The 12,612-nt window shown below is 36.1% G+C and overlaps 1 protein-coding gene across 2 annotated transcripts in view; it reads left to right on the top strand.

Annotated features, from left to right (window-relative positions):
* LOC128734087 (A-kinase anchor protein 1, mitochondrial) overlaps positions 1-12,612 on the top strand; it is a 102,967-nt gene that overhangs the window by 55,975 nt on the left and 34,380 nt on the right. The window lies entirely within an intron of this gene.

Below are 12,612 nucleotides of genomic sequence, written 5' to 3'. Positions count from 1 at the left end.
GCCGTTTCATTAGAAGTGTAGTGAAAAGATGTGCTGTTGATAAAATAGGATTGAATTGGTAAAATCCCTTCAACGGTGGGAACCATGGGTAATAAAAACAATCTTCAATTTCTGTAAGGTAGCAGGAAAGCAATAGTTTGTGTTCTTAATTTTGTTAAATTGTATTCAAATGCAGAATTGACCGTATGCAATGTTACTACTTTGATAAATGCCACATACAACGCATGCAGCATGTATATATATTGCATATAGCATGTATACATGAAGAATCGAATGATAGGGCTTTTGCTACACACACATGCAAGACGTCTGTTAGGCACACATTGCATCTTTTCCTATTCGATGCAGCAAAAACGCGTTGGATACAATGATCATTTTTTCTAAAATTATTTATACATTCGAAACAATTAATGTTTAAATCAACCAAGAAATGTATTCCAATATATACGTTCACATTTAGCAACTAATATTTCAGTGAATTAGCATTAAATCGGTGACCCAAAAATACGATTTTCGGAAGTAGCATGCCGCATAGGCCAAGTTCGAAACAACTGAATGTAGCATTGATTTTAGTATAATTTATTGTTTTCTTGGCCGAAAGCAATCGCTGGTTATAGATATTTGGTCAGGTTTATTCCGCTAACATAGTTAATAGTTACATTTTTGATCAATTCTACCGCGTTTTAGCTTGTTTGTTGAAAATAGATTTGTTATTTAGTAAACATATATATTACCTTGCTATACATATAAAGCAAATAGTAATTTCTGTTTTCAATGAAGAAATTAAATTATTTAAAAAATCTCGCCCTTTCCAACCTTTACAGTTTATATGGAGCTGTCACTTTTGCCTGCCCAACAGCTCTTCAATACATATGCACTCTGCAAACACCCTATTACAAGCATGAATACGTGCTACTATCACTACAAAGAGACTTACGTAGTCCTGCGTCACCTATATATGCGGTCGTGTCCTGTACACAACCCCTCTGATTTTTTCTTCTGAGGAGGTACCATCCCTGCCCCTACTATTCAAGAAAAATGAATGTTGGGTGCATGCATAAATTTGGGACATTATTTTTCCGCAGTATTTCATTTTTGCAGTCTAATTTTTGGTGTAATGTACATAGTTTATGAAGTACTAGTACGTATTATAGAGATTGCTGACATTTACCGCACGCACAGTTCGCCGCGTATACGTATACGCGGTTTGTTTGTATCTCCAATTTTTTTTTCGCTGCGAAAAATTTACGTGATACCGTCCGTTATTATGGCAGATGGTGTAAAAAGCTGGATAGCGCATCACTGTGCGATTACAGCGCACTACTTGCGACACACAAAATCAGAATAAAATTGAATGTCACACAGCTATCCACCTATTCGCGTGCGTAATGACGGCTAGTGGATACAACTTTCGGAAAACGTTAGCATGCTTTTGGCAGCTTTATTCACGTTAAGTTAATATTTCCAGCCTTAATTGACGTTGTAGAACTTTCAAGCATACGTGAGCGGAGTTCCCAAAAGCAAATAAACATTGTCGAAAAGCGTACCCACAATCCGCCATTAAGCGCGCGAAAAGGTGGATTACGGGTTTCAACTACAACAGCAATATTAATATTGCTAGTCGAATAGAGTCGGTGCAACGGAGGTTTATCCGCTTTGCTCTCCGTAGGTTACCATGGAATGACCCGTTCCGGCTACTAAGCTACGAACAGCGCTGCAGATTAATCAACTTGGATAACCGATTTAGAGCTCTTGCTATTAGTTTTTAAGTAGTCAGTAGGATGGAAAAATCTGTTGACTTTTAATTAATAAACAAATAAAAAAATATGGCCAACAATTGTTTTTAGGTATCGACCTTCACGCGTGTGTAATGGCGGCTAGTGGGTACAGTTTTCGGAGAACGTTTGCATGCCTTTGGCAAGTTGATATTTCCAGCCTTAGTTGTTGTAGAACTTTCAAGCATACGTAAGCAAATAAACATGGTCGAAAACTGTACCCATTAGCCGCCATTAAGCGCGCGAAAAGGTGGATATGCATACAATTATTGTTCATATTTTCTAGTAAATTATCCATGTTAACAGAAACAGAATGTAGCCTTTCGATCCTGAAATGAACGTTTACATGCTGACTATTTATTTACTAGATTTACTAGAATAATGTTTCACATATGTAGTATTATATACGTGGTAGTGCCTAATTTTAGAGGGTATTTGAGGTGAAATTAGTCGTCATCGATTCTGCCAATTTCAAAAGCAGTTTTTTTGTTTGAAACAAAAATTCTGTTCATGAAAATATATTCGCTGTGTTCAGATTGGGAAGAAGAAGGCAGTATTTATATTTTTACAAGCAGACCCCAACTATTGGGTCCAAAAACTGCTTCCGTAATTGGGCTCTCCGACGAAAAGTTAGTTTTTGATAAGTTTCAAGCAAAGAAACCGGCGAACAGCGCAAAATGGTTCGAAAACAAATTTAATTTGATTGGTATATTACACTGTTTTACAAACCGCCAAATTTTATTGGAAAAGCTCGGCGACATTTTGAAAAATAAAATTTGTTCGAATATTTGGTTGGGTCAGTACACGGGTTTTCAAATTTATTTGATGAAATAGATCAAATATTGGATGATTCAGCAAACAGTGAACTGGTACCTTAGAAATATGATTTCGATAAAAACACAATTAAAGTTTTTATGCACTCAGGACACGTTTGATACAAACAGCTGTAACTTTAGAAGTAACCAACCAAATGTTTTCCATTCAATTCTGCTATGATTAGCAATTGAGTGGGTCAGAAGAAAAGGGGTGTAAGTGACAAAAAGTAAATTTCGAGAAAATTAGCTCCAAAGTTAACATCATCTAGAAAATTCGTCAGGTCATATAATACAAAACTAATGACGCGCTATGGTTGTGTTAATATTTCTCTATTAAATTCTATTGATACCTTGGAAAAGCATTTTGATTTTTGGGATTTAGAAGAACTTTTTGCAAATGTTATTTGAACTTACACCCCTTTCCTTCTAAGTTATGCACTTGTACCCCTTTCATTCCAAGCGTTTACAAGGGATTAGTACTTAGAGTGAAAAAGGTGCAAGTATATATCTTGAAGTCATATTACAATCATCTTCGTTAAAAGGTAGGTTAGTAGGCAGGCAGTAGTAGTTAAGAATTTTCTCGCTACGTGGCGCTAGTGCATACGTAATATTCTTGTATAGTCTGTATCTTACGCTACTGACTATTTAGAAAGTTGCAGTCTTCGGGAAGGTTGTTCAAATGACTGTCATCTCGGAGATGGCACTGAAAATAGTTCAGAAAATTCTCAACGTACGGTATTAGTGTGTAATCAATGCGACCTCGTTTAATTTGGTATAGATTATAATCCATGTAACCTCAAATATTACTTTCTTCGGGAAAGCTGTTTAAGTAATAACATGCAAGGCTGGTATAGATGGTATAGAAAATAGTGCAGAATTGCCTCACTACGTGGTGCTACCGTATATGCAATATTACTGTACAGGTTGTAACTAACGCTACTGATTACCTAGAAAGTAGTGCTGACAATCACCTTCAAGATGGTATAGAAAATAGTTCAGAATTTTCTCATCGGTCGGTGCTAGCGTATATCCGTTTATGCGTATATCCGTATATGCGTATATCATTTATCATGATATGAGCAACCAAAAATATTACTTTCTTCGGGAAAATTGTTTAAATAATAGCAGCCTTGCAGATAGTTTGGACAATAGTATAGAATTGTCTCACTACGTGGCACCAGCGTACATGTAATATACTTGTATGGGCTGTATTTTACGCTGGAAATGCTGTTCAGGTGACATTCATTTTCAAAATGATTTAGAAAATAGTTCAAATTTTTTTCAACGGGCGGCGCAAATTTATATATCACCTTTTTGTAGTTGCCTTAAGCCATCATCACGAAAAATGAAAGGTTTTGAGCGCTAATAGCTCGGCGGTTTTCCGATCGATTTTCAATATTCTTACACCAATCGATCGGAAAATCTTCTAAGAATTGACCCAAATGAAGAAAAGTATGGATTCTTGATGTTGAACTATTGAAAAATTGAAAATAATGAACCGATGTTTTACCAGAATTCTCGCTTCGTGATTGGTTGGAAGATTCTTTACGATGATCTAAACCTATACCAATTTGATATCTGTGCTTGGGAAGTAAGCCAAAACAAGTGACAAAGTCACCTCATTTCAACAAGATTTCTTAACACCGCGGTTAAACCTAGACCATTTTGATGTCCTTGCTTGGGAAGTACGCCAGAAAGAGTGACAAAGCCCCCTCGTGCCAACAGATTTCTTACGAACGCGATTAAACCTAGTCCAATTTGATGTCTGTGTTAGGGAAGTGTGCCAGAAAAAATGACACAAGTTCGTTCGACACAGATCGCAAATTCTTTACTGCGAGACGATTAAACCTCGGCGAACATGATATTTGTGTTGGAAAAATGTGCTACAGCTGTAGTGTTCGGTTATAATACGACTCTGTATGAATACGCATGCTTGCCGTTTCATTAGAAGTGTAGTGGAAAGATGTGCTGTTGATAAAATAGGATTGAATTGGTAAACTCCCTTCAACGTGGGAAACCATGGATAATAAAAACAATCTTTAATTTCAGTAAGGTAGCAGGAAAGCAATAGTTTGTGTTCTTGATTTTGTTAAATTGTTTTCAAATGCACAATCTTTTGAGAATTGAACGTATGCAATGTTACTACTTTGATAAATGTTACATACAACGCATGCAGCATGTATATATGTTGCATGTAGCATGTATACATGAAGAATCGAATGATTACAAGCATGAATACATGCCACTATCACTACAAAGAGACTTACGTAGTCCTGCGTCACCTATATATGCGGTCGTGTTTTGTACACAACCCCTCTGATTTTTAGTTAAAATTTTACAGATCAGTAGTTATTTCCCCATCGCTTTAAAATAACTCTGCTCTGGAGCATGGTTATTCTGGACAGTTCTGTAGTTATTCTAAGCATTAGCAATGCGCACGTAGGTGCGGAGAACGTCAAAACTCTATACTACAAAAATTATTTTTTCTTCCGCACGTTGATATTTACACTCATTGAAAGTAAAATATCTGCTAAGTTGTCAAAATATGAAACGGTTCGCATTCTGAACTGATTTTAACTACTCGACGGGAAATAACTATCATACTGTCAAATTTTAACTACACAATTAAAATTTTCGCAAAATGATTCACAGTCTAATATAATAAGGCCATTGCAAATCATATTTAAAGTTTTTGTCACTCCCCCCTTGGAAATTGGCTTGAAAAATCGGTGGGAAAAAAATAATTTGTGGGATATGTCTCAAATTTCTTTTTATAAAATTAATTGTCTGTGGGCTCTACAGCCTGAAAAACTCGAAAAATGAGTCTCCGAGTTGAATTAACGCTTCTAGCACGAAACAGAAATGGAAATTCGAACATGTAATTTCCGAAAATCGTCCAAAAAATTTTCGTTCGTTTTTGTGTTTTTTTTCGTATATTTTTGCATAGAAAATAATAACCTATATATTATAAGCAAGAATAGATTTAGTTTTCACGTTTAAACCTTAAATAAAAATTCCTAAAATCCATGTTTTTTTTGCTCGATTAAAAAATTCACTTAGTTTTTTTTCGCCCCCCCTTCAGTGGCCGAACACCGGAAGGACAAAAACTTTATAAAATATTTGTAATGGCCTAAAGATGTAATTTTATGAAATCAGTTTTTCATAGAGTTACACTGAATATTCGGCTCAAACATCAGTCCAATTCGAAATTGGCCGAATATTCGACTCACTGAATTCTGCACCTGACTATTCGGCCGAATACGTACCGAATAATAAAAAAAATCTGCTTCAGGTCTTTCTAACTACTCAGATGTGGTTCTTTCGTGAAAAAGTAATTCATGTACCTAGTCTAAAATCAGTTGTTTCAACAAATCTTTTGCAATTTTGCTTTCCTCCCGCAACATGTAATTTGAAGTTGGAAAGCAACATCTGATATAAAAAAGCAAACAGGTAATCTTTGCAATTTACTAATGGTCTGAATTTATGACAAGTTTGGTTATGAAGCGTATTGATGATCAGACATGGATTCTTTCAGTTACAGCTTAGCCTAATATTGCTAGATAGATATAAATGAAGCTTGTAATGATTGGATTTAATTTAGCATGACTCGAAGCGACATTTGCTCTTCATTGCAGTATTTTTAAAGGTGCGATTGAGAAAACTATTGCCGAAATATTTGAACTCAGTGTCAAAGCATGAAAAGTTCAGTTATAAACATTTTGTTGGTGATTTGCCACCATTTAGAATAATTCACATTCAAAATAGATAAAGCTAGAAAATTTGAAATGAAGTTTAACTCACCTTTTTTGACCAAATGTTCGGACGAATATTCGGCCGAATATCTGGCCGATTATTCGGTTCACCGAATAATAATCATATGCAATTTTCGTATTCGGCCGAATGCTAAATAAATTTTGCTATTCGGTGAACTCTAGTTTTATAAAATTTCGATTACTTTTTCAACTATCCAAAAATGATACTGATGAATAAAATATTTTATAGTGGAAACATGACTTGGGTGATTTAAGGGTGTGAACCTTTTAGCGAAATTTTTTAACTTTTAGTTAAAATTTGGCATATCAGTAGTTATTTTCCTTCCGGTCGAAAATAATCTTGGTATGAAGCATGAATATTTTTGACAGTTCGATAGTTAAAGTTCTAGACAATAAGGATATCCACAGGTGAGGAGATTTTTCTTATTATTATTATTATTTATTATTATTATTTATTGAATAAAATTCATCTGACAAAATATTGTCTTAATGAAAAATAAAACGAACACAGGATCATGATAGTCTTCTCATAAAAACATGCAATGGAATGTTAAAGTCAAAAATGCTGTAAGCGAGATTGAATGCACTGGCAATGGCACGGATTGGCTCATTTTGTCCGTATTGTCGACTACGAGCTGCGAGATGTAAAAAGTTGCGTTGACGTATAACTCTCTCTGGAGCATAGAAGTAAAACTGCCGGAGTAGTTCAGGCGAATCGACTTCCGAAGTGATGATCTTAGCAGCAAAGAGAGCTTGTGCGATGAATCTTCTCCGTTCTAGGGTATCAATTCCAAGTAGCCGACAGCGATCAGTGTAGGAAGGCAGGTTCGTAGCATCTCGCCATGGTAGCCAACGAAGTGAGTAGCGAACAAACCTTTTTTGTACTCGCTCGAATCTAGCAATCCAACACGCTTGGTATGGACACCATACCACACTACTAAACTCAAGAACTGAGCGGACTAGTGCACAATACAACGCCCGTAGGCACAGCGGGTCGCGAAAGTCTTCGGAGATTTTGAATATAAAACCAAGTTGTCTGTTGGCTTTTGTCAGAATGTCGTTGTAGTGAGGTTTGAAGGTCAACTCACAGTCAAGAGTAACTCCCAAGTCTCTAATTTGGTAGACCCGTTGAAGTCTGTGTCCAGCAATTGAATAAGTAAACATGATCGGTTTCTGTCTACGGTGAAAGGTTATCACATTGCATTTGTTGATACTAAGTGTCAAAAAATTCCGGGAGCACCAACTCTGAATACGATCTACACTTAGTTGCAAGTAGCCGCAATCATTAGTACTGTTGATGATGTTATATATTTTGACGTCGTCGGCGTAAAACAGGCGGCAACCAGATGGCAGTATGACAGAAAGTTCGTTGATAAATAAAGAGAACAAAAGTGGCCCAAGGTTACTGCCCTGGGGGACACCCGAAACATTCGTAAACACTTCGGAACTAGAAGCTCCGATCTTAACGCGAAGCGATCGGTTTATCAGATAGGATCTGAACCAGGCGACTAAGGATCTGTTAACTCCAAGTTTTTCTAGTTTCCTTAACAGTATTTCGTGATCCACTCGATCAAATGCTGCCTTGAGATCAGTGTAGACAGCATCAACTTGTCCACCGTTGTCCATTGTGCGAACGCATAGTGATGCAAATTCGGTCAAATTTGTCGCAACACACCGCTTGGGATAGAATCCATGCTTATCAATGCATATGCATATGAAACATATCTCATAGTTGTTTATTCAACCCGGGTTGAGATTGTACGAATTTTGTCTATCAAATAGTAGCAAATGGACACCAAAAATTCATCTAGTTTCAACCCGGGTTGAATAAACAAATTCACTGCTTCAGCAACATATCTTTTTCCTTACTTTATTTCCTCTCAGTGAGTAAAACAACTACCCATCTGTCAAAATAGGATATCAAAATGTGCTTCACAATTCAAAATGCAGTTGCGCTGCGTTTTTCAACACAGCTAGAGTTTTGTCACTATTCCTGAAAAATTTGCAACTGTTTCGAATTAGGCACTGTTTTGAATATGGTGCTTGCATGGTACATTCAGCAATTACAACAGCACCAGCAATTATTATCCATCGTGATGATATCGGTAGCATCCAAATCCGATTGGAGATCAGCTGATCCAATAGCAATGGCAACAACAGCAACAACAGCAGCAACGAAACTTTCAGGAGAGAGACGCGCAGGAAATGAATATAACATGGATAGGTAATTTTTATATAACTTTGAATCGGTAACTACTTCAGTTCTATCGTAAACATTTGCTGTTTACGAAGCATAGTTGCTCAATTTAGTAGAGAAATGTAAATTAAGTGCAGTTTGGATGTAATATTGCTTTACACGGCAAATGCAATATAAACAGAAAATTTTTACTTGTAGAATAGTTGAACAGTGTTACACACTATTAAAACATGTTTTTGAAAAATGCGGTAAGAAAAATGAACGAAATGTATTTCTATTTTCCATAATTTGATCAAACCCCGCCAAGCGCCTAGTTGGGTAAAAGTGCGATTCACGAACGGGGCAAAAAATTTTTCTGAGCAAAAATATGATATAATCAAACAGTTTTATGCACCACATTACAGATGCTATAAATGGAGGATCTGCAGAAGACCTTCTGCACATACTGGAAGAAAGGAAACAGCTGAAAGCTGCGGTCTGACGGAGACTACAGTGACCAGAGAAAACGCTGAAATTAAAAATGTTATCCGAAACTTGAAAGTCGTTTTATTCAGATTGAGCGACTTCACTGTCTTGGTGTATGACATTTTTTCACTTTTTAATGTAACCGTACTCACTCGGGATTCAGATTAAAAAAAGTCCGGTGTAATACGTGTACATTAGCGGGGGTCCAAAAAGAGCAAAGCCTAGGCGCTAAATTTCGTTTTTGAAACTTGACCTTCTGTTTTTGTTCGACAGACTTCGCAGCCAAAGCGAGGGTTCACAATATTGTGCTAATTTCATGAATTCAAACTTCGAACTTTTTTCTCGCGGTATACGCACTTTTTTCCTGCTAGTGGGCTAAAGTTCGATTTGGCACCTGATCAGAAAAACGAAGATTGTATTTTATAGGACGAGGCAAAGTGTCACGGGGAAAAGTGTGTCAGTGAAGTTTTCTATGTCCTATGACGTTATTCCAAGTTTGAAATATTTTTCTTTAAAACATCTTATCAGTACCTTTTTCTACCAGGCATAAATAATAACTAGGGTAGACGCACCATTAGTGGTGGTAGTACCAGTAGTGGTGGAAACTTGAATTATTCCATTATTTATGCAGATTTTGGTACAAGTTTGATAAGTATCGAACTACCAGCAACAGTGATATTTGATAAGTATCTAACTTGTACCAAAATTTGCAAAAATAAAGGAATAATTCGAGTTTCCACCACTACTGGTACTACCACCACTAATGGTGCGTTTACCCTAGCAAGTTATGAGTTTCTACTTAAAAATCATTGAAATTTTTGAAAACAAGTTATCATTTAAAAATTCAATGTCTCTCTCAATCCCATATTTTAAATCAATTATCTATTTAGGTTTAACTACTGCATAGAAAAGTGATTTACAGGCTACCCAAGTAACCAGTGAGCACTTAAAGAAGCAGACATCTAGCTTTTTATTAGCCTACGGTGCACCCCATATCGTGCAGCATAGTTCAATATGCCTATAAAAAGCTGCTAGAATGCCGGTTTTGGCGAAATATCCGGCTACATTAGTGCTTGGAGCTTTACAAAAGTCATAAAACGTAACGCCTGTTGCGTAACGGTAAAACGTCAAACATAAAAAATGCGAAAAATATATTGTACATCCTTTTTTATCTTCTCTCTCTGTTATGCTTATATGGCGTCGTACTTTGTTGACGTTTCAATTCAAGATTGCTTTTTGTTATTTTCTTTTTCGGTTAGAATTGAACCGCCAGCCAATCTGTCGATAGGAATAGGAATAGAGGAGTAGGGCAACGCCTTTACTAGTTAATCTGTAAACGGTAGTTGCGAGTCAGCTGCCAATAGCTCTACTTAAATTACCGAAATTCTTAACTCGGATGTTTGATTTGCTTATCAAGGCGGAATGGAGGGAAAGATTTTGTTTTTCACATATTGCGCTCTTCGCACTCAATTGGATTGCACAGTTATAAAGTGCAACCTTCAAAACTGTGATGAAAAGTGTGCTACTGATAATATCGCTAGTAATCTTATATCGATAATACCATCAAACTTTATCGTCACGGAAAAGTATCGAAAATTGGAGGGTTTAAAATGAAATCTTCTTGGCTTGTTATTATTTTAACATTTTTGTTCTATTTCTTACGTATTTTTGCTTATACTGTCATATTATCGTTATTAATTATTAACGATAAGAAAATTTTATCAATAATCGTTATGGATTTTGATCGGCATTTCCCATCATTACAACTCTCCCATCTGAGCTGACATTTGATTTAGCAGTGGCGCCAGTACCAGTTGTAGGAAAAGCAAATAGTATTCAATTTTTCATTTATTTCATATATGCTGCATATTTGTTCAAATTATGAATTATGCGCGGAATTATGTATTTAGAAACTATTTTTATATTATTCGTAGCGTCGATAACAACTCTACGTAAGCATTAGAATTCAAATAGGAATCAACCAAGATTCATGGGTTTTTACCACGAAATTTTGGCAACTTTTCTCACCTACAAAATGTGTGACTGAACAAGTGTGCTCAAAATCCAACTTTCAATGCAAAGGGCAATATCTTCCATAAGTTGCGCTTTGGGAGAATTACCTACCTTTTATTTTCTTTTTATGTGATGGCATACATGTATAGAAATATTTCTTACATATTATCCGTATGCATATGCCCTATAGATTCGTGTTGATGTTTATTCAATCGGCGGTGCAGGATTTTGCGTAAGACAAAAAGAGAGGGAAGCATTTTTTCTGTTATCACGCGTACGTTCGCAAGGAGATTTCCTGCAAGTGTGAGCAGTGTTTAAAATCTCTTTTGATGCCGGTAACGGCAATAAAGCTTGCTTAGAGCATCTAATCAGCTTTTCATAGTGCTTCAAGTAAATATTAATTCAGCATTGAGAATGCCATTTTAAAGCTGCTATGCTTTGATAATGCTGAATTATATCTGGCAGCATGTGACTTGCAAATATAGAGCAGCTTTCAAGCTTAATTCAGTGCTTAGCGGTTACCTGGGTATTTATATGCAAGCAAGCGTTGATTTGCATGTTTATTCAAATAAAACATGCTTCGGGGCAAAGTGTGGCACAGTAGTCTGGGGCGAAGGGTATAAATGTAAAGTAAGAAAAATATTGCTTTGAATACGTTTTAAACATCTACCGTTTAATCTAGATTACCTGTATAACATAAGTAAACTTATTTAATAAACTTATTTATGCTCAAACGTGTCGAAAATATTATATACACGTTGCGGAAAACTGTAAAATTTGCACTGATTGACTTGAACATGCAACTACAATTGTTTTTCACTATTTTAAATAATTTGGCCAAATCCTACAAATGATAACCATTCTGTTTAAGAACGTGACACTCTTTGCCCCATTGATTGATACACTTTGCCCCGGTGTTTTTCCACTGCCAGAGAAAGGGTCTTTTCCAAAGCTCTTGGAAAAAAAGAAAAAGCATTTTCTAATGCTCACTATTTCCACGATTGTTTAGAAAATATCCAAAAATGTTATGTACATAGCGCATTCCGGTTAAAATACTGAAATTTTTAATCTAGCTCAGTTTGAGCTTACGTGACACTCTTTGCCCCGCCTTACCCTACTATTCCTCTAGATCAGTGGTTCCCAACCTTTTTCGGTTCGCGAACCCCCTGGTGGATTTCCCTATACTATTCTGCAGCAAACTAAAGATTTGGCGAACCCCCATTTGGGAAACGCTGCTCTAGATGATTTATAACTGAATGTGAAGATATTGATTTGTTGCATCAATGTGTGCTTCTTTGTAGCTCATAAATTGAGGAAAACTGTAAACGTTGCACTTATGCCCGCTATACTCTCTTCTATATTTATCACTTTTACTTTGGAATGCCTCCTTCCAGCTAAAGGTTGATGTGTTATTAATGTTTTGTGCATATTGAGAGCTTAGTTCAGTGAGAGCAGCTCACAAAACGCCAACAGTAAACAACATTAAATTGTATTTTACATATGTCTAACCTTTTAAATTTTAGTTCATTTGTTTGATTTTTTGTAATTCGGATCTCATCTGTACTGTTTTCTTG

This window comes from Sabethes cyaneus, chromosome 1, assembly GCF_943734655.1.
Source record: "Sabethes cyaneus chromosome 1, idSabCyanKW18_F2, whole genome shotgun sequence".
Taxonomy (NCBI): domain Eukaryota; kingdom Metazoa; phylum Arthropoda; class Insecta; order Diptera; family Culicidae; genus Sabethes; species Sabethes cyaneus.
The sequence above is the reverse complement of the archived record's forward strand: the minus strand, read 5'-3'. Positions and strand labels throughout refer to the sequence as shown.